Source organism: Camelus ferus, chromosome 31 (genome assembly GCF_009834535.1).
Source record: "Camelus ferus isolate YT-003-E chromosome 31, BCGSAC_Cfer_1.0, whole genome shotgun sequence".
In the NCBI taxonomy this organism is placed as follows: Eukaryota; Metazoa; Chordata; class Mammalia; order Artiodactyla; family Camelidae; genus Camelus; species Camelus ferus.
Genome location: NC_045726.1, coordinates 17,390,401 through 17,415,710, shown reverse-complemented (window position 1 = coordinate 17,415,710; position 25,310 = coordinate 17,390,401). Strand labels below are relative to the sequence as shown.

Sequence of the window (25,310 nt, the reverse complement as noted above, 5' to 3'; positions counted from 1 at the left end):
GTAGGCAACTTCAATCAATCACGCCTTTCTTCGATTTCTATATGGCAATCCAATTTTACAACAAACTTTATTGATAACTATAAAAGATACATAAATTTTAAAACTTTCATTTTTTAATTTTGAAAATAAATATATTTATTTAAATTAAAAAACAAAAGACAAAAACAGTTCAGTCATTTCTCCTACCCCCTACCTCCTACCTTTGGCAACCACCAATCTGTTCTCTGTACCCAGGAGCCTGTATATATTAGATTCCACATGTAAGTGAAGTATGGTGTTTGTCTTTGTCTGACTTGTTTCACTCAACATAATGCCCTTGAGGTCAATAAATGTTGTCACAAATGGCACAATTTTCTTATTTTTTTAAGGCTGAATAATATCCCATTGTGTATTTATACCACATTTTCTTTATCCATTCATCCATCAATGGGCACTTAAGCTGTTTCCATATCTTGGCTACTGTAAATGACACTACAGATACCTTTTCGAGTTCGTATTTTCATTTTCTTCAGACAAATACCCAGAAGTGGAATTCCTGGATAATATCGTAGTTCTATTTGCAATGTTTTGAGGAGACTCCTTACTGTTTTCCATAGTGGCTGCACCAATTAACATTCCCACCAACAGTGCGCAAGGATTCCCTTTTCTCCATACTCTCACCAACACTTGTTATTTCTAGTCCTTTTGATGATAACCATTGCCAACAGGTGTGAGGTGGTATCTCATTGTGGTTTTGAGTTTATTTGCATTTCCCTGATGCTTAGTGATGCTGAGCATCTTTTCACATACCTACTGGCCATCTGTATGTTTTCATGTACATGTTGGCTCTCTGTATGAATGAAGAGAATGATAATTTTTCATTCTTAACTGAGTTTCAAGGTGACAACCTCAACTCCAAATCAAACCTGGAAATTCAAATCAGTCAAGTTTTTTAAACATGATCAATGGAAGAGATGTGTGGGCAAACAGGAAATGCCCATTCATGGAACTGAAACGTATTTTGAGTCAGAAAATATAGTTTCTGTTCTTTGTTTCTAGGTGTATTTTTCTAGGTACACTTAAAATAGATTACCCCAGGGTAATAAAAATTTAATAGGATTTCACATCAAGACACTTGATGCTGTGCATTAGAAGACTTTGTTAAAATACTATTATATTGCTCATCAAGTTAGTTACTCTATATTTAACCTATTTCCCCCATGAATCACTCACCATCCCCCAAAGACCACATATGGACTTAAAGAAATAAAATTCATTTGAGTACTACTAAACTAAAAGAAAAATAACAGTGATTTGTCACATCGTATCAATTTTGTAAGTTTAATTTTCTACTGTCTGAGATAGGTATTAATAATCTCTAGCATGTATGCCAAGGAGAGCACAAAGAGTATTTGTCCGAATCAAGCATGAGTAGGTCCCACAGGGACTGGTGATAGTTAATGGCAATAGGACACAAGGAAGTTCACATCTAAAAGTGTTTAAACACAATGGAGGTTTTGGAGGTGAGCAATTACAAGGAGAACGGAAACTTAATAACACTTGTAGCAATAAGCAACTGGAAGATCTACACAACAGGATGAGAGGCAGCTAAGAAAAGCCTTCCTGGGTAGGAGCAAGACTCAAAGACTGGCAACATCTGTCTCTGCAAAGAGGACCTACTTTAATTGTATCAGACAGTAGAGCAATTTATACTCAGGGTGTTGTTGAAAATAACAGAGAAATCAGTAAGCAATTAAAAGAGGCTAAAATCTTGATGAGACACTGATAGCAAACCAACCAGAAGCTCATCAGGGAAATCAGGGAAAGACAGAGTCAAAGAGAGACCCGCTAAGACCACAGTGATTCCCAGTGGTGTGAGATTCTTGTCCCAGACTCAAGACTGTGCTCTCTGCGGAGTGACATCACAGGCTGCCTACAGCCAGGAAAGTAGTCCAGCCGAGACACTAGACAAGTGCACCAGCAAACAGGCAAACATCAACAAGCCCTGGGGGAGAGGGGATCAGTCTCCAAATCTGCTACATATATTAGCAAAAATGTCCAGTTTTCAACCGAAAAGGAAAATGAGACATGAATAGAACTAGGAAATCAACACCTGTACACAGGAATAGAAATCGAGCAATAGAAACAACCTTTGTAGGGGCCCAGCTGGTGGACCTAATAAAGACTTCAGAGGAGTTATAAATACGTTCAAAGAAGTAAAGGGACTATGATTTTTAAAAAAGAAGAAAACTAAAGAAGATCTTAAAAATGAATATGATTATGGATGATAATATTTAATATTTTTTAACTTTTTTTATTGAGTAATAGTTATTTTACAATGTTGTGTATTTAATATTGTTAAGATGGAAATGCTCCCAAACTGACCTACAGAGTCAACACAATCTTTATCAAAACCCCAGCTTTGGTTCTTGCATAAATTGACAAGTTGATCCTAAAATTCATATAAAAATGCAAAAGAAATATGATAGCCAAACAACCTTGAAGAAGAACAAAGCCAGAAGATGCAACCTTCCCAATTTCCAAGTTTACTACAAAAATACAGTAATCAAGGCTCTGTAGTTCTTGTGTGAGGAAAGATCAATGAGATGGAATTGAGAGTCCAGAAATAAACCTTTACATTGATCTTCAACAAAGGTGTCCAGGTAATTAATCGTGGACAGAAAAGTTGTTTCAACAGCAACTACTGTTGTGCTGGGACGACTGGAGACGTGCATGCAAAAAAAACAAAAACAAAAACAAAAAAAAAACTGAAGTTGGACCTCCACCCAAAGCTATATACAAAAATTAACTCAAAATGGATCTGAGACATGAATGTATGAGCTAAAAATATAAAACTCCTAGAAGAAAATACAGGAGTAAATCTTCAAGATCTTGGGTTAGGCAATGGTTTCTTAGATATAACACAAAAGTACAAGCAAAAAAAGAGAAAAACTGGAGAAACTGAACTTCATCAAAATGAAAGAACTTTGTTCCGCATATGACACCATCAGAAAAGTGAAAAGACAACCCTCAAAGCAGGGGAAATTTTGCAAATTTTATGTCAAATAAAAGACTTGTATCCAAAATATGTAAATAATCCTTACAACTCAGTAATAAAAAAGATATGAGTCAATTAAAAAGTGGGCAAAGGATCTGAAGAGACACTTCTCCAAAGAAGAAATACTGGTGGCCATGAAGAACATCAAAAGATTTTTAGAATCGTAACATAAAGGAAACGCAAATCCGAATCACAATACAACACCCCCTCACACACACTAAGATGGCTGTGATCAACATGACAGTCACATGAGATGACAAGGATGTGGAGAAACTGGAACCTTCCCACACTGCAGGTGGACATCTAAAAACGGTGAGGACACTTTGGAAGACAGTCTGGCAGGTCCTCAAAATGTTAAACGTAGAGTTACCGTATAACCCAGCAATTCCACTCCTACTTAAACAGCCAAGGGAAAAAAAATAACATCGTATCCACACAAAGACCTGTACACAGATACTCATGGCAGGACTATTCATATTAGCCAGAGAATGTCCAATGACAAAATAAACAAAAGAGTACAGGCATCTCCATGCCAAGGGATGTTATTTGGCAACAAAAAGGAACACCGTATGCTACAAGAATGAAGCTTGCAACCATAATAAATGAAAGAAGTCGGTCGCAATAAGCACATAGTGTATAATTCTATTTATATGCGATGTCCAGAATAGGCAAGTCTAGAGACAGAAGAAGAAAAAAGCAGCATTTTCCTAGGGTGTATGTGTGTGGGGAGGGGGTACTGTGCGAGGTGGGGAGAATGGAGAGTGAGTCCTAGTGGGTAGAAGGTTTCTTTCTGCGGTTAAAAGAATTCTAATATTGACTTTGGTGATGGTTGCACAACTTTGTGAATATACCTAAAATCATTGAATTGTACATTTTAAATGGGTAAGTTGTGTAAATGTAAGTTAGATCCCAAAAGATGTTAAAACTGCATTGCATTTTTATAAAAAAAAAATAATTATGAGATCTTGCTATAAGGAAAGCTATTTGATTGAAGTGGTTTTCATTAAGGCAAAAATAACAGCTTGAACTACTTTCCAATTAAGTAATTATATTTTTAAAGCGTAGCCTTCCAGGCAAGTGCGTACTTATCCGTTGAGATGTGCAAAGGTGGGAGCTATTTTTGAGCATAAATTTTTCCATCATTTTTAATCTCCGATGCTTAGGATCATGTCTGGCAATAAACGACACACAATAATTGTTTGCTGACTTGAACTTCATGCAAAATAAGAAAACAGAGGTACACGTGGGAGACATGACTTGCTTGGAGTCACGTAGCCAGGAAAGGAACAATGTTGGGACCACAGCCCATATCCTCTGACGCCTGATCAGTGTTCTTACCACTGGGTTTAGATGCTTGTGTCCAGTTCAAATGCTGTCCTTGGTCCTTAGGTAATTCTGCTCTTTTTTTGCTCAAAACTTCACTAACAACAGAGAAAAGCATCAGGGAAGTCCATCATTTGTAAGTGAAAAGTTACATTTAAATCATGGTTGAACCGTCGAGGGGAAGACAGATGCTTATGACCAGGTTGTGGAAATCACTGAGATAAAGCAATTCATCTCATCATTCTGTCAGCAATTCTGGCCAATTTGTCAAAATTAGCTTGTCTTCAAAGATAAGACAGGGCTGAGCTATTACTTTGTATAAAAAGGTTCACCTACATTTTAAAGTGATAAAAATGGTGAATTTTGTGTTGTGTGACTTTCGTCTTAAAATAATTTGTATGAAAGTACACCTGGTACAGTCCTAATTCTGGATTTTTTTCCCTTTGTATGCCGATAAAAATTTTTCTTTTTAATTTTACCATTTCAACAGCTGGAATTGAACATTATTTTATTTGCAACCTAAAGCGTCGTGTGTAACTTGTGTGTTTTTAATGTGAAATAGACAAAAAGGAGGACCATGCATTCTAGATTTTTAAATATACAGTCTATATTCTATAACGAAAACATGTGTGGCATTAAATTCTGGATAAAAGTGGTGGAATATTCAGGGTGTACCAAGGAAGGTCCCACTATCTGAGAATAAAAGAACCGTCCCTCCCCTTTTCCACCACAGCTCCCTCCTACCCCTCCTCAATAAAAAAGGGAAAAAGGGAGAAACAAATGTAAAATTGACCAATAGGAACCAAACAAGAAAAGGAGAAGTGCTTAATGGGATGAACTTCAAAAAGGGTTGGCTCACGTGAAAAAAGCGGAAGTTTGAGAGTACCCCCTTGAGGGCACGCCCCCATCTCCCAGAAACCACACCTTCCTTGTGAGTCTACAAAATGCTGACACCTCTCACTCAGATCTTGAGAGAGGAAAGGGAAGCAATTGTTCATGCTTAGTTTTTCCCAGGTTTGACTGTGAGTAGTGAACGTGGCTGCTCTGGGCACGAGGGCAAAAAGAGAAATGGCAGCAGTCTGGCTGAGGAGCTGGGGGACTGAGGTAACGCTCAGGATGCTCCCAAAAGAATGGGGTAAGCTGCACCCGCTTCCTCTGCCGCTGAGGAGGGAACCCTGGCGCGTGCAGGCCAGCCTCACGTGGGAGAGAGGAGCCGGGAGGCGCAGCTCCAGCTAAGCGCCCTCCCCCACCCCTTGCTCAAGGACTGCAGTAAATCAAGCAGCAAGGGAATAATAACCCTCAAAGTACAACCCAGAAAAGGGAACGAAAGAGACTCCGACATAAGGACCACAGAGCTGTCTCCCCCAGCGGAGCAGAGCAAAGAGAAGGTGTGGGCAAAACAAGGGACTAGTAACTATGCCAACGAGGCAAAGAGTCAGAATAAAAGATGGAGGATGAAGAATCTCACGCAAGGAAACCAGAGATTAATGGCTTAAAATTGTGAAGAAGAGTAATTTCTGAACTAGAATTCTTTACAACCTGAACCGTCAATCAAACTTGAGGGCGGAACTTTTTCAGGATAGGAAGGTCTTATATTAAAAGACCTACTTCCTACTTCTCAGGAAGCTCCCGAAGACCGTGTTCCACCCAAACGATGGCGTGAACTAAGGGAGAGAGGAGCATGGGATTCAAAACACACAGACTCCAAGATAAAACAACCTTGAAAGGAAGCACAGAGCAGAATCAGATGAAATGAATCCCTGAGAAACTGTAACCAGCAGTTGGCCCGAACTGTGCCCAAATTTCCAGCCCCAATTCATGTCACATTCATATGTAAAAACACACAAGCTGAGAATTTACCTTCAGTTGCCCACTCATTGCACCCTAGGCTTCTGACAGAAGGGAAGGCAAATTCTCTCTGAAAGAAAGTACCTTCTCCCTCGACCTCAACTCATCTCCACAGATAAATTTTCAAGGATGATCAGCGACGCAGTCTAATGTCACCAAGTCCACGAGGAAGTTAGGCACCGTGAGCAGGGGCCGGGGTAACCCTCAGACGACATGAGCATACATGAAAGATTTCATATGGTGGGATCAACCCAGCCAAAGCATATATAAAAAATATCTACTATTTTTAAAGAAATAAAAAAATTAAAGAGTCTACAGAGAACAGGAGACTTTAAAAAGTGATGGTGTCGGGTGTCCCTGAGACCATCTGGAGGCAGGGCTCTGTTGGGAGGGCATCCAGAACTCAGGGTCTAATCACGGCTGAGACTGATTGTAATGAAAGCAAAGGCAGCAGAGGGAAACAGTACTGGGGTGAAGGCAGAAAGGTTGGGAGAAATGTACTGACTTTTAGGAAGATTTTTTTCCCCTAGGTATTTGTGTGATGGTTTTAACATTAAAAAAAAAATCATTAAAAGCATACTAATTAACTTTTTTGAGGTTAATTTGTGCTTTTATTCACCAGGATACCTTGAACACAGTGGTGTGCAAACTTTTTTGGCCTAAAAAAACACATTTTGCATCACAATCCAACAAACACAGACACATATATAATATATACACATATATAGAACTCAAATAAATGTTTTGCCAAAAATGTCTGCCCTAACACTGAGAGTTAATTCTCTCTCTCTCTCTCCTTTTTTTTTCTTTTTTAAGACTTTTATTTTCGGAGCAGTTCTAGGTTTACTACAAAATTGACAGAAAGGTAAGGAAATTTCTAACATACCCCAGAATCCCCCCTCCTCTCCACACACACGCATAGCTGTTATCAACATCAGTCTCCAGAGTGGTAATTTTTTTTCCACCAAAGATGAACATATGTTGACACATCATAGTCACCAAAGTCTGCAGTTCACCTTAGGATTCACGCTAGTGAAGTGAACAGTGTCTCACATTCTGTGGGTTTGGGCAAGGGTACGGTGACATCTGTCCAGCCTTATAATGACGTATAAAGTATTTTCACTGCCCTAAAAACATTCTGCACCCTGTGCCTTAACCACCCCGTCCCCCATCCTCCTGGCAACCACTGCTCTTTAACTGTCTCCATAGTTTTGCCTTTTCCAGAATGGCACATGGAATCTTTCTTTTTTATTCCCTTGAAAAGAGAGGTTCAAAGCCCTCATGTCTATAAGACGACTGATGGCCCACCTATGCACGGACTGGACAGGTTCTCCGTGGCAAACTCCCCCACTAAGTTCTGTAGCTTGTCTTCCAATATTGAGCACTGTGCCACTGGTCCTGCCCGGCAGCGACCTGGAGGTGCAGGGAGACACGTGTAGGGTGTTTGTTCATAGGACGGGCACCGATTTTGTACACCCTGTCACAATGAACCCAGATTCCTGTTGGTTGTGAATACGGAGGAGCCATTTCTTCAGTCCCTCTGCTCTGCTCCCATCCTGACTAACTACCTTTTAAGAGGATTCAATGCCGGGAAGGACTATAGCAGTGCTAAAAGGTGGCTTAGAGATGGATCCAAACCTTGACCTCATCTCCAGTGAACGTCCCTAAGAATCACTGTAATTCTGTCCACTTCCAACAATCTTACCACCTGTAGGGAGGTTCTGCAGCCTCTGTTTAGAGACCGATGGCTACTTTTTTGGCTATTTGCAGTAACATTAAGTCCATCAGTTAACAAATATAACCATAATAAAAATCCTTCACTTGGGCTAAAAATTTAGTGGCAAAAATTAAAAGGAAGAGAATGTCCCAGTGAAAAAGGCTGAAGGAATTCCAATCAAGCAGAAACACTTTCTATCATCTTTTTTTTTTCCTCCAAGGCAATTATAATTTAACACACTATATGTTTTATTTTATTGACTGTATTTTGGCTCTTTTTTAAAATTCTTTTATTGAAGTATAGTTGATTTACAATGTTAGTTTCAGGTAGGGTACAGCTTTTTGAAAAAGGCACCACCAGCCAGTGTTACCAGGAATGTGAGGGTCTGGAAACGGTTTTATGGAATTCTGAAGAGGGCTAACAATAAAAGGGGGTGTGGCGGGGTGGAGGGGTTGGGGGAGGGGAAACAGATAGGTATTTTTAAACCATTTTAAAGAGGAGGGAGGATTAAACGTAATTTATTTAGCCTCCAGATGTCAGAGCTGGTTGTGAGTAGAAGGAAGCAAGTTAAACTCACTGCCAAGAACCTTGTAATGATTACAGGCCTAAGAAAGCAGCCGTGGGGGGCAGGCTGGGCTCATCCCGCGATGCGCTATGATACCTGACGCTCCCCTAAGGCAGAGGCCACCTGGCAGGTCTCATGGGCCTTCCGATCCCCTGTCAGCAGGAGCATCTTGGGTTGGTGACTGAGAATCCTCGCGGCAGTGAATGAGGTTGGCTTCCCAAGCAGCTGCACTGAACGGGCGCGCCTCCGAGCGGCTGCGGGCTCTTGGAAGGAGCAGACGGCAGGCAGGCAGGCCGCGTGGCGGGCGTCCCCTGTTGTTGGCCGTGCGGCTTCTTTGCATGTGAAGGCCCCTCTGCCCCGCCTTCCGCGCGCCCCCTCCCCCGGCGCCTCTCCCTCCTCCCCTCCCAGGCCGGACCCGGGGGCGCGCGGCCGGCGGGGCGGGGCGGCGGGGCGCGGCGCCCGGGAGGAAGTGCGGGCCTGCCCGGCGCGCTAAGGAAGTTGCCCAAAATGAGGAAGCGCCGCGCGCTGGGCGGCTGAGGCGACCCGGGCGGCAGGAGCGGCGAGGAGCAGCAGCGGGCGGCCAGGCGCCGCGCCCCGAGCTGCCCCCGCGCCCGCCACCGCGCCCGCCACCGCGCGCGCCCGGCCTCCGGGGCCCCGCGCCCCGCCCTCGCCGCACCTGGCACAGGTAGGTGAGGCCGCGCGCTCCCCCGGCTCGGCCGGCGGGGACCCGGGGCCCGGGGGCCGCCCCTTTGGACCGAGGACGGCGGCGAGGGAGGGGAGGCGGCGGCGAGGAGGGAAGGATGCGGCCCTTCCTCCTGCGCCCGCGTCTATGCGCCCAGGCACCCCGGGCGGGTCCATTCGGGGCCTTCGGACTTTGCAAATCGGAGGAAATTTTTGATAAAATGTTTCTAATAAAAGCTAGTGGGTTGTGCCAGCTCTTCTCCTAAACCGAGTTAGTGTGTCTCGGGGTCTAGCTTCTGTACCGGGAGCCAGGGGCTGGGGCCGGGCCCGGGGGGCTGCGCCGGGACCCCGTTAATTCCAGAGGCTGCAGCCAGTGCAGGAGGTGCGGGCGCGGGCGGGCCCTGGGAGACGGGAGCTGGAATCCGCCGCTCAGGACACTCAGGTCTCCGGGCTGGGAAAGAGCACGTTTTCGTTTGGCCATTTAGAGAATCCGCCGAAAAACTCGACTTCATTTATTGAAGCGACTCAATGTAAAGATGCTCATCTGCCTGCAAAAGTTTTTCTTGCCCATCTTGTACTACAGAAAGTAGGAACAGTTGCATAACAACATGAAACTTTTGCGGGGAGGGTCACAGTGGTGGAGCGCGTGCTTAGCATGCACGAGGTCCTGTGTTCAAACTCCAGTACCTCCACTAAAAAAAAAAAAAAAAAGTGAAACTTTCAGAGCCACTATTAAAATGTAGCATGATTGCTTTCTTTAAAAAAAAATAATTTTCGTGGTGCGGTAACTTAATTAGCCAGTGAATGATTTGGACGGCAGGAAAGTTTGAGGCAGTAAATTGTGAATTTGAATTAAAATGTTTTTGGGAATATGGCTTCAAAACCTTAAGCCTACCTAAATAACTATAAATGGCGATTCATTTTTGGTCTGTTTGAATATTAAGAACTAGGAAGACAGCCATTGGAGAAGTTAGTTTCAGTCTTTTGGCCGTTTCCGGTGCAGTTCCTTGGGAAGAGAATCTTGCTCACGGTGCAGTGTGTGCCTGTCACCAACCCAAGCCGCTCCTGCTTACTGGCGAGGACGAGGCCCTGGAATCCCGCCTGGTGGCTTTGGAAACCGGGTTGCAGATTATTTTAATGAGTTTGCCTGACTCACCGAAGATTCCCGTTGAACCTAAGTTAAGCTGTTGTCTGGAGTTATTCTTTTTTTCTTAAACCCCGGAAGCATTTCAGTGTTTACTTAAAAGACTTGGGGATAGCCCACATCTGAATCTTCCTATTAAGGGGAAAAAAAAAATCATAGGATGATGGAGAATTCCTGAAAGACATGGAATTGATTCTAGTATTTGTTTTGTTCTGTTTTAGTAAGAACAAATTCATTGCTGTTGAACGGGCAGCATTTTAGTTACATGCAATTAAATTCATTAATGTGCACCCTGTCCTGGCTGGGGGGAAAAAAAAGCTAAACACTGCAAGGGTATGTTTGTTTCTGAGCTAAAAGGTTTAAATACTTGTAAAATATTTGGTGTTTTAAGTGAGAAATCTTATCTATGGAAGTTATTTTAATGAATTATTTTGTTCTATCTACATCATACTTTTGTTTTGCTCTGTTTAGGGAAATTTTGCAGTACAATAGAAACTGATGTCTATTCTCTGTATTTGGAGTGCTTCAGTATGTGGAACTTTATAAACAGTCTTAATAACCTGGATGGTTTTAATGTTCGAAGCAAGGCTCAAAGTGAGGTGTGCGTTTTAGGGCTTTACCCTTCCTGAGAGATGGAAACGTCAGAAAGATCATTTTATCGCTAGATGTGCACTTCAGAAGTAACTCAGTTTGGCCTCCTTTAGGTTTATACTTGGTATTGTAAGTGCAGGTCGTGCTTCTCTGGTTTCAAGCGAAAGCCTTGTTAGTGGGGCATCAGGTGTGCAGCACATAGCTTATCTGTGATCATTATCCAAAACTCTTGTGCCCAGACACGTTTTGGGATTCAGGATTTTTCGAGATTTAGGATTCAAATTTAGCATCTAAGTTTCAGCACTGAGAAACATGTTTCTTGGGATTTAGAAAGGTGTGCCTGCACCCTGGCACCATACGTTACATGGCGTCCGACACAGCCTGGGTGGATCCTGAGATCCCACCCGGCTGTACTTCTGCACCGACAGTGTGGACAGTCTCGCTGAGTGACATAAAGAGACTCTACAAATAGCTGTGCGTCCGTTTAGGACAGGTGTCGTCCCTAAACGAGGTTCCCTACGAAACTTACCAAAAAAAAAAACCTTTGTTTTTCAAAGCTTTTTGGAGTTAGGGCTAAGGAACTGAGTCTGCATGCGACTCCACGGAGCTGCCGTTTGCTTTCGAAAGGAAATTGCGTTTCCGTTGCTCAACAACTCACACGTTCCAGTAATTAGAAGGATTGTTCCCTTCTTTTCATTATGTCTGAAATGGCCAGACTTTCGCTGAATTTTCAATGATAACCATCAAAATTCTGCTCCTCCAAGCGGGAATAGGATGTTTCGTCCTTATCGATAGATTGTGAAACAGCAAAGCTTCCGACAGTCTGATTCTAGAGAAAGATGACAATAGCTACTTGAAGAAGGGGTGTCATCACACCCTTCGCGGCCGCAGTGTCCTTGGAAGAAACTGGCTCCTGTTCACCTTGTGGCTGGTTTTATCTCTGTTATCAGTGCCTAGGAATGGCAGGGTGCTTCTTATAATCCGAGCTAATTTTTGCTTTCTCAACTTTGATCATATAGATTTTTCTTCCAACTCACTCACCACCACTCCACCCCCACCACTGTCTTCCACTTCTGGCCTGGTTTAGCTGCAAACGAGCGGAGAGAAAATTAGCAACTGAGGCTTTTGGGTGAGAATTTCTTTTTAAAAAAGGTCTACACACTGCATGTTGCTTTTCTTTTAAAGCAATTGAGCTCCGAAGGCAGAATCTTAAAGAGAGATTGGGATTAAATTGCCTGACTTAATTATGTCTTATCTTTCTCTTCTACTTTGGAAATGAGCAAGTTGGTTTTTTGTTGTTTTTTTTTTTCACTCAGAAAAAAAGAGGTTTTTTGTTTTTTTAACTGAGAAATTGTGGGAAGATTTAAAAAACTAGGCGTATTAGAATTTTAAAGGAAAAGTTTGTTCATTCATTTTTGTTTTATTAGCAGGGAAGTTTTCTATTAGCTTATAGTTTTGTCTGGCAGAATGTTAGCTTGGGCCAGTTGCATCAGTTGGATTTTTTTTTCCCTTAAGAGTTAATTATGTAAATTTTGCCCTATGAATTCCGAAAGGTGGTTGAATTGGAATCTTAAGTACAGTCCAATTTAGCCACAGCCAAAGATTCCATTACAAGGAAGAATAAATACTTAATTTCTATTACAGTAGATTTAATAAATCAAAAATGACTCTCCCTTGATGCTTTTATCTCTGGGAAACCATGTTTATTTTTGGTGGCTTCCAGAGGCTGATGATGGAGGAGAAAGATGAGGGTGATTAGAATATTGGTGGCACCTCAGTGACCAACGGGGATGTACTGAAACTTGTATGATGCACAGTGTCTGGTAACCAGCATCCTCTGTCCCGGGGGTACCCACCTTTGACGCTGGAGCCCTGGGGCAGAGCACGGATGTGGGAGGACACTGGGCTTCCAGACTGGCGCGCTGAGTGTGAAATCTTTGCTCCGGGCAGAGGCTGAGCAGGCAGCAGGACTGACCAGGAGAGTGTGCGGCCGGGGTCAGGGTAAGTGAGGTTCAGGCCTGGGTACAGCCAAAGAGGGGCGTGTGGAAGGATGGAAGAGGGCCGAGGGCCAAATTTTAGGAAAAACCGCAGTTTAAAAATTGGTTTTGTTCAGTTATACTCTGCATGGCTGCAAAGAGCATTTGAGTGTCCAACAGGTGACCTACTTTCCCGTTCCGTTTGTCTCAGCTAATAAATCTTCCTGCTGTCCTGGTCAGTCTGACAATGTATTAAATGCATCCGTTTCTGTTCAGTTGTCATGAAAATGTTTTGGTGTGAACAGAGGTAATTTTTCTTTTTCTTTAATTTTAATTTATAACAGCACCTTCCCCTTCTCTAGTACTGCTCCCCCAAAGCAATCTTTTAATCTTTTTTCACTATTTCTTCTGGAATTTTCCACCTCATTTTCTAATAATCTGCTCACTTGCTTTTTTTTTTTTTTTTTTTTTTTTAAGTATACGAGTTTCAGACAATGCCTTCTGACTTCCTACTCAGAGAATCAAATGCGCCACAGCCCTGGACTCTCATTACCCAGGATAATCATTCTATAATTTGGGGTTAAGACACTATTTGGTGTTTACTGTGACCGTGTTTACTTTGAAAGCTGGTGTACAGTATAGTTCCCTTTCCTTCCTTATGCCCCGTGTCGCTTTTCCTGGGGCAGACTCTTGTTTCGTTTTTGTGTTTTTTTTCAGGTCTTGTACCCCTTACGATGGTCTCCCCAACTCTCTGACTCCCAGCTAAAACTCCCCCTTGCTCCAATTTCCCCCTGAGTCAAATATACCAAGCAATCTTTCAGTTTCCCTCTCTTTTTCTGGAACCTTCTGTCTCCTTGCGCCAGTCCGACAGTTTCTTTTCAGTCTCACTACATACATATTAATAACCGAAGCATGTTTTGGGGAATTGATTGGCTAAATACATTTTCTGCAAGTTTTTTAATTTACTTCCCAGTGTCTTAACATACTTCTTCTCAACATTCATGTGCCTTGTAAATCCATTATCATAATTGTTGCAAACATTTCCCCCAAACTTTTTATTTCTGTGGTTATTTGATTATTTGTACATTTGATGACTTTTTGTAGCTTAGAACTTTTATAGCTTCTCCCATCAGGACATATTCTGAGTCATGCTTCGTGAAAGGTTATTTTTAGCTCCAATTTGGCAGTTAGCATCTCCGTTTTAAATCCGGCTCAGTGTCACCGCTGTGTCTGCTCTGACCGTGATGTTTTATTATCTGATCGAGGGGACTGCGTGTTTCCCTGGGAACGGGGAACCTCAGGGCTTTGATCAGATGGCTGGCCTCAATTCTTCTGATTTCTGAAGTGGGTACCGTACAGTTTTAAACGGTATTCCCAAGGAAGCTTTCCTGGCTCAAGCAAGCGAGATGCTAGGCAGAATGAAGTTGAATAAACAGGATTAGTGTCGTGGGCTTCTTCAGAGCTGTGCAGGTGATGTCACAGAGAGGGCATTTGTCACTGCACCCTCCCACCTCTGTGGCCATGGGATGCTCCTGGAGCATCTTGGGGACCAGGGCTCTGGGGGTCGACTTTGGGAAACACTAGGTAACTTCCTGCTGCCCCTTTGCAAGAGCCTCGGGCTCTGCTTGGCTGAAGGCAGAACGCTGTGGTTATTTTCAACTTAAATGCTAAGAATATTTGAATCACTTGATTGCTCTCATGCCTCCAAGTCACATTCACTGAATATTTTTATCAACAGTGGTTGAGAGTAGGGGGTCTGAGGACCTGCTAGTTTCCAATCCCACTGTGTTTTCAAGCTACCCCTTGAGTCTCTGCAGATGGAACGTTGGTTGCAGGGGGTCTCATCGTGATGCACGACCGCGACCATGCGTGCAGTGCCCGTCCCTGGCCCGCCGGTTAGAGCTGATGTCACTGTCATAGTCCCTCCCAGGCGGGTGGCTCAGGAACCTGCCCCTGCAGCCTTGGATGGCCGCTAAGCATAGCACTCCCAGACGGGTCACAGCTGAGTAAGGCCTGCTTCTGAAGTTAGTTTCTCTGACCTCCAAGATGGGAGAAATTTCTGTCTTTTTTTTCTTTTGGAAAAGTGTTAAATTGCATTGTTAGTGCATAAGTACATAGTCAGTGGCGAAGAATTCAGGTAAGACAGACGGCACTGAAACTTTCCTTGAGCACCAGCCCTCACCCCAGCCCGCCCACACTGACGGAGGGCAGTTCGGCATATATTCTTCTAAGTTTTCATCCTGCACGTTCATGTACGTGCATAGGTGTGTGCATTTTTAGAAGATATAATGGTGGTGGCGTGTATGTGTGTGTCTTCTTAATACCCATATCATCCTGCAGCTTTTAAAATTTGATCAGCAGTGTTGGGGGAGCCCTTCCTAGCAGCAACCATCGTGTTTCACTTGAGAGTGGGAGATACGATTGTTGATCGATAGACCTTTCAGATTGGTTTTTCTGATTTTTGATATAAGCAAAGCTCAGTGAACGCACTTTCTCTTTCATCTTTTCCCTCTCTTTTACCGTTTCTGTTGAGTTTCATGAAACTGACAGGTTCAACTTTTTCTCAAGGGAGATCTTCAGCCCTGTCCATCTTGTTATTCAGTCCATCCACTGAGTCTTTTACATTTTAGCGAACAGGTGGGCGAGCACGGAAGCAGGGAAAGTAATTAGTTCTTTACTTGGTAAATGACACATTAGGCTTGTTTTTATTACTGGTCCCAGTGTGGACATTCTCTTCCTGCCGCACGACCTGTGTGTCCTTTGGCACCTGCTCATTTGATGCCTTTCCTTTGTGGGGTGAGCTTTCCTGATGGGCTTGGTGTTTCTAGGGTGCATGCACCTGGTTTCCGAGGTGCCCTCAGAGCTGGTCTTTTAAGGCTGTGTGCAAGGCATGGCCCTCTGGTAACCTGTCCCCCATGAGATGGGAGAGAGTGAGACAGGAGTGGGGCAGGATGAGCCAGTAACCAGTGTGTAGGGTGCAGGCGCTCTCTGTTCTGCACAGATGTGGCCATACGCTGCCTCTCCAAACGCATGTCTTTCCTGCAGGGGGACTTCTGTTGCTCTTAAGGGTGCCGGAAGCTGAGGACTGGAGAGGGCTTGGCCGCCTGCCTGCCCTCAGCTCTGCTCCTCCCCAACCCCCCCAACCCACTCCATCGCACCCAGGCTTTGTGATTTTCAATTTTCAAGGCACCACGCTCCTCATGGCCATCCGCCTCGCGGCCATGCCCTGCTACCTGCACTTCGGCTGTGGTTCCTCTCTTCGCTTGTGAGCCCACCTTGCTTTGAGTCCTTCAGGGATCATGGTGGTTTCCAGTCCACTAGTAATTTGCCTCTTTTTCTCCCCAGCGGGGTTATGGATTCATCTATGTTATTGTTTTTAATGCTGTTTCTTTGCCTTTTCTGCATATGTAGCTGCTGTCTAAGCTTGAAGGGGAAGTCCACCACTTCCTTTTTTTTTTTTTTTAGCAACACCAATCAGCTGATGGTCATAGCTGTGAAGGAAGTGACAGCTGGGAGGAAGGAGAAGAGGTCTCTAGAGCAGGGGTGGATGATTCTCTGGTCTTCACTGTCGCCCTGGGAGCTGGGCCCGCCATCCTGCAGCTTGGGCAGGAAAGGTGTCTCATGAGAGGGCTGCCTTGTCAGGTCTGTACTGAGGAATAGCAAATTGCCAGGCCCAAATCCTAACTTTCTTAGCAGCATGTTTAAGGATGTACGGGATGTTAGGGGGGAATGGATCTTAGGGAACACCGAATCAGCCTGCTGAGATGCAGGGAGGCCCAGAAAGGTGCAGTGACTTTAACTTGTCCAGTCGCTAAGCCATGCTGCTGTGATCTGCAGCCCAAAACCTAGGTGTTTCTAATCCAGAACCAGAACCCCTATCTGCTACTCTGATGAGGAGCATGAAAGGACCTGCTGCCGGGCCACCAGGTGAAATTTAAGGTCCTATCAGGGGGCACAGGAGCCTGAGAAGGCGGCTGGAGGGCGTAAGCTCAGGTTTGAGCTCAGTTTGACATGTCAGTTTCACTCGTTTCCCAGTAGTTTCAGAAAACTTAACAGTAAGTTAAAGATAATAACAACTTTGTAGCTTTGTGTTGAGAAATTAAGCAAACTCAGTAGGAAGTGGACAAAAAAAGAAAAACCCCTGCATCAGAGAGAGGTTAACATCAGAACATGTGATGCTGTTGGATGTCCCTCCTTCCGACAGAGTTTGAGCTTACTGTCCGGGTTACCGTCCACGGCGAGCTGATGTCACGCGGGGAGCTGGCTGAAAAGGACGTTGTCTGCATATGAGGCCTGCATCCCTGTGGCTGTCCCCACGCGGGGTAGGATCGCTGCTCTCTGGGCACATGACTGTCCCGAGGGCTGAGGGGAGGTGCGAGGCATCCTGGAGGTTGGAATGGAGCAAGGGTAAAAGGAAAGTTGCAAGCTCAGCTCCATTCCAGGGTGGAAACAGTTGTGATGCAGGTGGGTTTTCAGTGGTTCAGGCAGAGAAAGGCAGGTTGACCACCAAGGAAGTCTTCTAGAAAGAAGACGGAAAGGTCATGTATGGTTTCCCCGAAGGAGCGGAGATACGTGCAAGCTGTTCCTTCTAGCCGGCCCTTCCTAAGAAAACGCGGGAAGCTCACCACCGTTAGTGGAGGCCTGGTGTGTCGGCTTGCTACAGGCACTGGAAAAAAGCACAGACCGGGCAGCTGACACAATGGACGCTGATCGTGTCACAGCTCTGGAGGCTGTAAGTCTGAGGTCAAGGTGTGGGCAGAGCTGGCTTCTCCCGAGGTCTCTCTTTGGTTTGTGAATGGCGTCTTCTCTCTGTATCTTCACATCTTCCTCCTCCTTTGCATGTCTCTGTGTCCTGATTGCCCCCTTTTTATGAAGGCATCAGTCACAGGGGATTTGGGCCCACCCCAGTGATCCCACTGTAACTTTGCCACCTCTGTAGAGGCCCGATTTCCAAGTAAAGTCCCATTCTGAGGTCGTGGGAGTCAGAACTTCAACGTACAAATCTGGAGGGGAAACAGTTCAGCCCACAGCAGTTGGTTGGATGGAGTCTGGCCTCTCCTCCTGGTGGCCTTGCCGAGCTGCCATCAGGAGCATGAGGAGGGCCTCTGGTGTCACTCTGGGGAGATTTCTCAGCCAGCTGGAGTCAGCTTCGTGCACAGCTGATAACAAACATGGTGGATGTGGACATCACACAAAACTAAGCAAGTTAAGATGCTCAAGATACAACTTTCCTTCCACCTTAGATTGGCAATTTTTTTTTTTAAAGAAACTTTTAAGACACCAAGGGAAAAAAAAATGAAAAATAAGGTTGATAAGGAGAGATACATTTTACAAGGTCTTAAGGCAAAACTGCAGTGGAGAGTGGAGCAGCAGACCCACATTCTGTGTGGAAATTAGTGCCAAGCAAGGGTGGCATTTTCTTCCCAGCAGTCGGGCGAGGGAACATGGCTTATTAACGAATGCTCTGGGGAAGAGTGGCTAATAATTTAGGAAAAATAAATAAAATTTTGCCCTGAATACCAAAATAAGTTCCAGAATGAACAATAAATAAAAACATATTGAAATAGTAAAAGTACTAAAAGAAAACGAATGAGTTTTAAAATAATTGTGAAGAAGGCCTGCAGAAATATGGTAGAAAATGTGGAGCCATAACGGAAAGAGGCTGATGGTATGATTTTTCTGAAATTGTAAGCATGTCCCTCTACAAATGAAAAATCTATATAAATAAGTGTAAGATACATTTATTTTCAATGCCTGTGGTAAAGGACCAGTAACCTTAATATGCAAAGAGTTCTTCCAAATCAACAAGAAAAAGAAACACACTCCGATAGAAAGGTCAGTCAAGGACACAAGCAGCTAAAAAGGCAAATGGACCAAAAGCACATGAATATACTGTGCTTCTCTGTGATCTCGTGGTGATTTAAGGACTTGCCTGTGTGGTGAGCTGGGGAAAGAGCCACCCCCACAGGTGGTGCTGGAAGGGCTGTTGGGTAATATTTTCTGAAATGTAAAACGCACATGCGTTTTGACTCAACATTTTTACTTTTAGGAACTTATTACGGACATATATTGGCAAAAGTTGGGAAATCTATAAACATATAGCAATTCATTGCAACATTTTATTTTGTAATAGCAAAATTTTTTTTTGCTATTTTCTTTTTTAGAAATAGGTGTCAGGAAGGGGACTGGTTAAATACACGGCGGTGTGTGCCTGCATTGGCTTCATATGTGGTCTTTTTTAAAATGTGGACTCTTGTAGACCAAAATGTAAAGTCTGTCCAAGCTATGTTTGCTGAAAAAGCAAGATGCAATATGTCCTTGTATTTTTAAAAACACATACATGCACATAACGAAATAAGTTGCACTGGATTGTTATTTACTACATGTGGATGCAGATCTGCCTGTACTGATGTGTGCATGCGTGTGTGTGTGTGTGTGTGTGTGTGTGTGTGTGTAAATATGCAGAGAGACCCAGAAGCAAAGGCACCAAATTGTGAGCAACAGTTATCTGGGGAGGGCAGTTGAATCGATCTGGGGAGAAAGAAAATGGAACGCAAAACATATTTGACGTCTGCGTACGGATGAGTCCAGCGATCATAATCAGATAAGAAGGTCTGCTTGGGAGGCTGGGGGCTAAGGAGGGTGAGACCAGGAAGAGAACTAACTCAGAAACGAAGCCTCCATCACGGCTGTGGGGGCCATTCCGTCCCCAGGGGGGTGCTTGGAGAGGCCGGGCGGTTCGCCCAGAGCCGAGCAGCCGAGGTTCACAAGCGGCCTGTGCGCGGTCGCCACCTGCGCTCGTCTCGCCCGCTGGGGCCGGGGCCGCCTCCGGAGATTCTGCTGCGGGCCTGCCTTGGGAGATTCATTCCGAAGGCCTCCTCACCCCTCCTCCCCCAAGTGCAGCAGCCAAGGTGAGGAGCCGCCGGCTCAGAACGAGTTCGTAGGGTTTGGTAGCACACGAGCACGTCTTCAAAGCCTCACACGATTTCCACCAAATTTGAATTTTTTGGTTACACTTTGTATAGTGGCAGTGGTGTGAGCCTTTGATTGCAAAGACTCTGGGCATGTTAGATGTTGCATCCCCGTGTGTGTGTGTGTGAAAGAGAGGGAGAGAGAGAGACAGAGTGAGGGCAAGAGAGGTCGATTGAGAGAAAGAAAGAGATTGAGAGAGAACTGGCACGTTTTTTGCTGCAAACACTCCATTCCTTGGGAACTTGTATTCCCAAAGTCTGGGGGTCTGTGACGGTGAGGAGGAAGGCATTTGAGTGAGAATGTTAACGTGTTCTCCGCACACTGCTGTGAAATTTTAAGGAGGTGAATGTGCCAAAAAATGATTCTCAGAGAAAGAGTTGTGTGTCCTGATCTCATAGAAAAACTACCCATTTTAATAATAATAAGTTTTTTAACCCAAGATAATGTAAATGATTTCCATCTTTAAGGTTTGGTTCTAGCATTACTCGCAGTCCACTGGACCTTTTTCTGTCAGATGGTTGGTCGCCTGCTTGTTTCACATGAGATGGTTTTTTTTTTTCCTCATGGGAAGGACATGAGTGACTGGTCTCTCTCTGGGTGGAGATCTTGGTTTCTTGGTGTCTGTGGCTTGGCTTCTGGGCCTGGAAAGCCGCAGCAGGTGGTGACGGAGGGGCTGCTGTCACTGGGGGCCGTTTGGGGACAGTCTGTGGCTGTCACTCTTGGTCCTGACTCTGTCCAGGCACATCCGTGGGAGCACTGTGCCCCACACACTTGGGGACCCCCGGAGCTCATCACATGCACCCACATTTCCACTTTGTAATAAAACTTCTAGGACCACCACTGCGACCCATAAATGTCCTGTTTGCATAAGTGGCTTTGAAGCCCCTCTGGGGGACAGCGTGGATGGCCTAAGCAGACCATCATTCCATCAGTCCTTGAAACTGCATAAGTCCTGGCCACCTCATCTCAAAACGAGCCTGGAAACACCTGCCCCTTGGCAGCTGCGGCTCCGTGATGCACTGTGCGTGTGGCTGTCATTAATAAACAGAAAACCTAGAGCTCCACGCTTGGCCCGAGTAGGAGGAACATCTGGAAGGGAGAGGTGTCTGGACACACAGCCTGTTCCTTGGGGTCAGTTGATAAGGTTCCCTTTGTCGACCCGCAGTCCCATTGCGCTGGTCCCGGGAGGTGCTGCGTGCTGCTCCACCCCTGACACCCAGCCCAGGTGAGGACAGCTGACCTCTCCCCAGCTTCCTGGCCAAGGATCCAGAACTGTGCTGTTCAGAATGGCTCCACCAGCCACACGTAGCCACAGACATTTCAAATGCTGAAAAGGAAATAAAATGTAAAAATCAGTTCTCAGTCACAGTGGCCACGAGCCACATGTGGCTGGCGGCTCCGTGTGGAGCAGGCACCTCCATCATCGCGGGCGGTCTGAGGGACAGGTCAGCGACACCGTGTTACCCGGAGCCCCACTCCGTCCCTCCTGGGGAGTCAGCGGGCACAAGCCTCTACCCCCTCCCACCTTTCCTTGCTCTGGATACCACTGCATGTGGACGGTGCATCGTTGCACTTTTCCACGTGTGGACTCCCCTGCCTCCCATTTCCGTAAGGGGCTCTGACCCTGGGAAGTGGCAGTGGCACCAAGATGCTTACACCCTTCTGATGAGACCCCGTGTCTTGTCCACGGGACCTGACCTGGCCCTTCCATCCTCGACACGGTGGCAACCTCCTAGTCACCACAGCAGCCTCTCCCCACACAGACACACACGCACACACATGCACTGTGACAGCCTGGCTTACTGACAGGCTGCTAATGAGTCACATAGGAACTGAACTGATTCCTGGCGCTTGTCTCGGCGCAGCCTAACGCGGGAGCCGAGCTTTGGGGAATGCTAATTAATGTGTGCATCCTTGGGTTAAGCGCACTTGGTTCAGTATTGTTTCTGAAAGAATAAACTCCTTTTTAAATTTTTCTTGCTCAAGAGGATTTAGAGGTCATGGAGAAAACACGAGCATTTATTCTCTATATGCAGCGAGACAAAATCCAATGTCATCTTCGCAAAATGTCTGGCATCCAAGGTTCTTTCCATTTTCAAAGGGAGATTTGAAGAGGGAGCGTGTGTTTCTCATCAAGGGAAAATGTGATGCTGATCCCATGACCACGTTCTGTGCTTTCAAATGCAGCAGAACAAGACTCTTAATTCTGGGAATGCGCGCCGCGTGCATCTGAGGGTTCCGACAGCATTGGAAGGAGCCAGGCACCACTGGGGGGTAGGTGCATCCCTGGGTGGCAGGTGCATCCGTGGGAGGCAGGTGCATCCCTGGGTGGCAGGTGCACCCGTGGGGGCAGGTGCGTCCCTGGGTGGCAGGTGCGTCCGTGGGAGGCAGGTGCATCCGTGGGGGACAGGTGCATCCCTGGGTGGCAGGTGCATCCGTGGGAGGCAGGTGCATCCCTGGGTGGCAGGTGCACCCGTGGGGGCAGGTGCGTCCGTGGGAGGCAGGTGCATCCGTGGGGGACAGGTGCATCCCTGGGTGGCAGGTGCATCCGTGGGAGGCAGCACCTGACAGAGGGCGAGGGGCGGAGGGGGCGGGGCAGGAGGGCCAGCCTCCGCCTCATCCCCCTTCTGGGCGGCACGCTGATGTGCAGTTTGTCTCTGGAATTCCTGGGCTGCTCCGTCGGAGGAGAGAGAAAATACCAGAAGCGCAGCCGCTGGAGGGGTTTGCGAGTTACAGAACTTCCGTCACGATGCAGCCGGACGTCAGGAGGCGGAGCGGCGCGCGTGCTGCTCGGGCGGCCCCGCGGCGCCCCTGCGCGGGGACAGGACGGGGCCCGGGCGCGGCCCCCTGCGCTGAGCTCCCGCGCTAGGAAAACCCGCGCCGAGAATCAGGCCGCGGGACGGGCCCCTGCTGACAGAAAAGTGGTTTCCAGAGTGATGCCTTCACCGTTTTTCTTTAGAATCCTACGTGGAACTTTGAGGTCCTCTCTCTGTCCGTCTTGCCCCAGTCCCTTGGCCCCCGCCTCACTTCAGCGGCCGGCTCTGTTTGCATCCGTTCTGAGCCCCTTCCAGAATCTTCCATAAGGAGGCAATCATTTTAGAACAGTGATTCTCTGTCCAGGCTGCTCACCAGAATTACCTTGAAAATTTTATAAAATAACACAAAAAGCCAATATCTTGTAGTAACCTATCATGAAAAAGAATATGGAAACGAATATATGTGTATGCACATGCATGACTGGGACACTGTGCTGTGCACCAGACATTGACACATTGTAGCTGACTGTACTTCAATTTAAAAAAAAAAAAAGGAAAAGAAAACCAGAAAGAAGCAAAAAAAAAAAAAAAAAGTGTGGTGTCTGGGCCCCGCCCATCCCCGGAGGTTCTACGGAACCTGTCGCCGGTACTTAAAGGACGCAGGTGGTGCTCACCTGCAGCCAGGTGGAAACCACGGCTCTGGTGTAGAGCTCGGCAGTGAACTTGCCGTTGAAGCCACGCAGGTGGCTTCACGTGCACACCCAGCACCTGGGGCGGCAGCTCAGGCTCTCGGCTTTAACTCCCTGGGCTGCTGCGGACCAGGCGTCTGCACCGTTAAGAAGCGTCTGCAGGGATTTTAAAGCAGGTGCCTCGGAGGTGTGGTGCGTGCGCTTCTTGGCTTTTGGACTCTTGGCAGAAGCATCAGAACCCTCTACCGTCTACAGCCCTTTAATCCGTGTCCTGAAATTGCGCTGCGCAGAGCCAGCCCTTAGCGCAGCTGGACCGTTCGTCTCCGGGCTGGGCACGCTTGCCTCCTCTGGGGACACCGCCCCTCGGCCGCCTGGCTTGGAGCGCGGCCGGGGAGAAGCCTGGAACCCAGCACTCGCCTCCCCTTCTTAGGCTCCTGGGTCAGAGACTCCAGGAGGAAAGTCCTCTTTCATTTCTGGAAACTTACTTTAATTACAGCTCCAAACCTCTGCTCCACCCCTTCATTTAAATTCTCTCCCTCATGGGACATCGGTCTCATATTTTGGATCTCCTTTGTCCTTCTAGTACTTTTCTGCTGAATTCTTTCGCTCTTTGTCCATTTTTGTTTCATTTTCCTGAGCTCCTCCATCCCGCCCGCCAGGTTCTCCTGTCAGTGTTCCCGTCTGTTCTCTTCCTGCCGTTTGGGGTAACAGGTAACACCACGTCTCTCCTGCGCTCCGCCCGCCGCGCTCTGCGCTTGTGCCCGGGGACACGCCCCCCCCCCCCCCCCCCCCGCTCATCCCCGGCTCCCGCGTCGCCGCTTCCCGCTGCTGTGTCGCCAGCGCCTCTTCCGCGAAGCCCTCGGGTTTCCCGGCGCCCGGCGTGGTCGTGACTTCCTCCGCCTCTCGGCGCGGTCTTCTGGCCAGCGTTCTTTGGACCGTTTGCTCGTCTTGTTGCTTCTCTCCTTTTGTTCTTCCAGTGTCATTGTACCGACCCGGGGTAGGTTCCTCTTCTGGGAAATGAATCACGTCGGGGCGGGGGGGCAGCCCAGGCTGTGCTCCAGCCTGAACAGAATCTTTTCCTCATTTTCAGTAATGCTTTGTGTGTATGTGCGTCTGTGTGTGTGTGTGTGTGTGTGTGTGCGTGTGTGCGCGCACGCGCACGTGAGAGAGAATTGGTTTAACATTTAGGGAGGCTGCTAGCCATTCAGAACCTCCTCGCCACCCTCGGCAGCTGGCTGGCTTCCCCCTGCCCGGGGGGACCCTGGCTCTGCAGGCTCTGAGGTCTGCAGTGGCCCCTCTTCCTGGACCCTCTTCCTCAAGGCTTTTCGTGCTCCCAGCATGAGCCTTTGATGCATTTGGCTCTGTTCCCGCAGGTGGTTGTTCGGAGTGCGGGGCGTCTGCTAACTCCATTCCATTTCTCTTTCTTGTTCTTTTTGGGGAGTGATTTCAGAGAGAAGGGGGTCATGACATCTTTCCTCTGTCAGCACCCAGGCTGCCTGATATTTTGGTATTGATCTTACAGGGCAGCTTAGAGCAGCTTTTTTTGTCAAACAACTAGGTTTCTTTAGAAACAGTAAGAAGCAAACAAATAAATAGCAAACAACTTCAGAATGACCAAAAAGCTTCATGTGGCACATTTTTTTTACCATTTTTTATTGATTTATAATAATTTTACAATGCTGTGTCAAATTCCAGTATAGAGAACAATTTTTCAGTTATACATGAACATATGTATATATATTCATTGTCACATTATTTTCTCTGTGAGCTACCACAAGATCTTGTATATATTTCCCTGTGCTGTGCAGTGTAATCTTGTTTATCTATTCTACAATTTTGAAATCCCGTTTATCTCTTCCCACCCTCCACCTCCTTGGCAACCACAAGTTTGTATTCTATGTCTATGAGTCTGTTTCTGTTTTGTATTTATGGTTTGTTTGTTTTTGATCTTGTTTTTGTTTTTGTTTTAGATTCCACATATGAGCGATCTCATATGGTATTTTTCTTTCTC

At 46.2% G+C, this 25,310-nt stretch overlaps 1 protein-coding gene and 1 non-coding gene across 3 annotated transcripts in view; one reads left to right on the top strand and one right to left on the bottom strand.

The window, feature by feature from the left end:
* Window positions 1-7,639: 7,639 nt before the first annotated feature.
* Window positions 7,640-7,766, bottom strand: LOC116660840. Its single transcript, XR_004316492.1, has one exon. It is a non-coding gene; the product is annotated as a small nucleolar RNA SNORA11 (small nucleolar RNA).
* A 1,216-nt stretch (window positions 7,767-8,982) lies between these two features.
* Window positions 8,983-25,310, top strand: part of SYK (spleen associated tyrosine kinase) — a 90,555-nt gene continuing 74,227 nt past the window's right edge. Inside the window, exon 1 of one of the 2 annotated variants that reach the window (XM_032471118.1) lies at window positions 8,983-9,175. The gene's annotated coding sequence lies outside the window, so the exon portion shown is untranslated. The remainder of the gene's footprint in view (window positions 9,176-25,310) is intronic. The other variant, XM_032471117.1, reaches the window with a different exon arrangement.